The sequence below is a fragment of the Nannospalax galili genome, unplaced genomic scaffold, assembly GCF_000622305.1.
Source record: "Nannospalax galili isolate Female #2095 unplaced genomic scaffold, S.galili_v1.0 scaffold553, whole genome shotgun sequence".
NCBI classification, from domain to species: domain Eukaryota; kingdom Metazoa; phylum Chordata; class Mammalia; order Rodentia; family Spalacidae; genus Nannospalax; species Nannospalax galili.
This window is the reverse complement of record NW_008336313.1, coordinates 6,157,886-6,160,911: the sequence shown is the minus strand read 5'-3', so window position 1 is coordinate 6,160,911 and position 3,026 is coordinate 6,157,886.

Below are 3,026 nucleotides of genomic sequence, written 5' to 3'. Positions count from 1 at the left end.
AAACATCCAAGCCAGTAGAGTGCAAAGTTGAGGGTACAGGAAGCAAAAATTTTCCTTGTGGTTCACCAGGGCTGATAGTGAGTGGAATCATTCCTACTTCCACCCCTTGATTCCTGGACCCATGAATCCTGGCTATAGGAGAAACTGTACCATATATTGGATGCTGATTCAAAGCATACACTGCCTTCTGGAGGACCCCGCCCCAGCCCTCCAGGCTATTGCCACCTAATTAGCACTGTAACTGTGTCTTTAAGAGACCATTCCATAGTTCTATCAAGCCAGCTGCTTCAGGATGGTGGGGAACATAAGACCAGTGGATTCCATGACCATGGGCCACTGTCGCAATTCTTTGGCCATGAAGTGAGTTCCCTGGTCTGAAGCAATGCTGTGCGGAATACCATGATGGTGGATAAGGCATTCTGTAAGTCCCTGGATGGTAGTTTTGGCAGAAGCATTACGTGCAGGAAAGGCAAATCCATAACCAGAATAAGTGTCTATTCCTGTAAGGACAAAATGCTGTCCCCTCCAAGATGGAAGTGGTCCAATGTAGTCAACCTGCCACCAGGTTGCAGGCTGGTCACCACAGGGAACAGTGCCATATCAGGGGCTCAGTGTTGGCCTCTACTCTTGGTGGATCTGGCACTCAGCAGCACCTGTAGCCAGGTCAGCTTTCATGAGTGGGAGTCCATGCTGTCGAGCCCATGCATAAACTTTATCTCTGCCACCATGGCCACTTTGTTCATGGGCCCATTGAGCAATGACAGGGATAGCTGAAGAAAGAGGCTGACAATCCACAGAGCGGGTTATCCGATCTACCTGATTATTGAACTCATCTTCTGCTGAAGCCACTTTTTGATGAGCATTTACATGAGACACAAGTATGTTCACATCCTTTGCCCATTTGGAGAGATCTATCCACATACTTCTTCCCCAAATGTCTTTCTCACCAATTTTCCAATCATGCTCCTTCCAAGTCCCTGACCATCCAGCCAAACCATTGGCTACAGCCTATGTGTCAGTATATAATCGCACTTCTGGCCATTTCTCCTTCCAAGCAAAATCCACGACCATGTGCACTGCCTGAAGTTCTGCCCACTGTGAAGACTTTCTTTCCCCAGTGTTCTTCAGGGTTGTTCCAGAAATTGGCTGTAATGCCGCAGCTGTCCACTTCTGAGTGGTGCCTGCATAGCATGCAGAACCTTCTGTAAACCAAGCCCTAGGCTTCTCTTCCTCAGTCAACCGATCATAGGGCACACCCCGTGAAGCCATAGGTGCATGCTTGAGAACAGGAGGCATCGTAACAGGAGTAGGAACCATAGGCATTTGGGCAACTTCTTCATGTAACTTGCTTGTGCCCTCCGGGCCTGCTTGGACCCGATCACATATATACCACTTCCATTTGATAATGGATTGTTGCTGTGCATGGCCTACTTTACAGCTTGGGGAGCTCAGATAACACCCAGCTCATGATGGACAGCTCCGGTTGCATGGTGACTTGGTGGCCCATTGTTAAATGTTCAGTTTCCACTAAGTCCCAATAGCAGGCTAAGAGCTGTCCCTCAAAGGAAGACTAGTTGTCTGTAGATGAAGGCAAAGCCTTACTCCAAAATCCCAATGGTCTCCACTGTGATTCCCCTATGGGGGCCTGCCAGAGACTCAAACAGCATCTTTATCTGCCACTGATACCTCAAGCACCATCGGATCTGCTGGATCATATAGCCCAAGGGGCAGAGCAGCTTGTACAGCAGCCTGGACCTGTTGAAGGGCCCTTTCCTGGTCCAGGCCCCACTCAAAGGTAACTGCCTTCCAAGTCACTTGATATATGGGTCGTAGTAATACACCCAGATGAGGAATGTGCTGCCTCCAGAATCCAAACAGGCCCACCAAGCATTGTGTTTCTTTCTTGGTGGAGAGAGGGGCCAAGTGCAACAACTTATTCTTCACCTTAGAAGGAATCTCTCCGCTTGCTCCACACCACTGAACTCCTAGAAATTTCACTGAGGTAGAAGGCCCTTGAATTTTGGTTGGATTTATTTCCCATCCTCTCATGCGCATATGCTTAACCAACAAGTCCAGACTGTCTGCTACCTCCTGCTCACTGGATCCAATCAGCATAACATCATCAATATAGTGGACCAGTGTGATATTTTGTGGAAGAGTCAGGCAATCAAGATCTCTTTGAACCAAGTTATGGCACAATGCTGGATAGTTAATATACCCTTGAGGCAGGACAGTAAAGGTATACTGTTGGCCTTGCCAGCTGAAAGCAAATTGCTTCTGGTGGTCCTTATGAACCAGTATCAAGAAGAAAGCATTTGCCAATCAATAGCTGCATACCATGTACCAGGAGACGTATTAATCTGCTCAAGTAAGGAAACCACATCTGATATAGCAGCTGCAATTGGAGTCACTACTTGATTAAGATTTCCATAGTCAACTGTCATTCTCCATGACCCATCTGTCTTCTGCACAGGCCAAATAGGAGAGTTAAAGGGAGATGAGGTGGGAATCACCATCCCTGCATCTTTCAAATCCTTGATGGTAACATTAATTTCTGCAATCCCTCCAGGGATGCAATACTGTTTTTGGTTCACTATTTTCCCTGGCAGAGGCAAGTCCAGTGGTTTCCATTTGGCCTTTCCAACCTTAATAGCCCTCACTCCACAGGTCAGGGAACCAATGTGGAAATTCTGCCAATTCCTAAGTGTATCTATCCCAATTATACATTCTGGTGCTGGGGAAATAACCACAGGATGAGTTCAGGGACCCACTGGACCCACTGTCAGTCGGACTTCAGCCAAAACTTCATTTATCACCTGACCTCCATAAGCCCCTACTTTAACTGGAGGGCCACAATGCTTTTTAGGATCTCCCAGAATCAGTGTCAACTCAGAACCAGTATCCAATAGGCCACGGAAAGTCTGATTATTTCCTTTCCCCCTTTTACTCTAGTAAAAGGCTGCAGGTCCCCCTGGAGAAGGATGGGTGAGAGGTGAACAGCATAACTCTTTGGTACTGTGACAAAA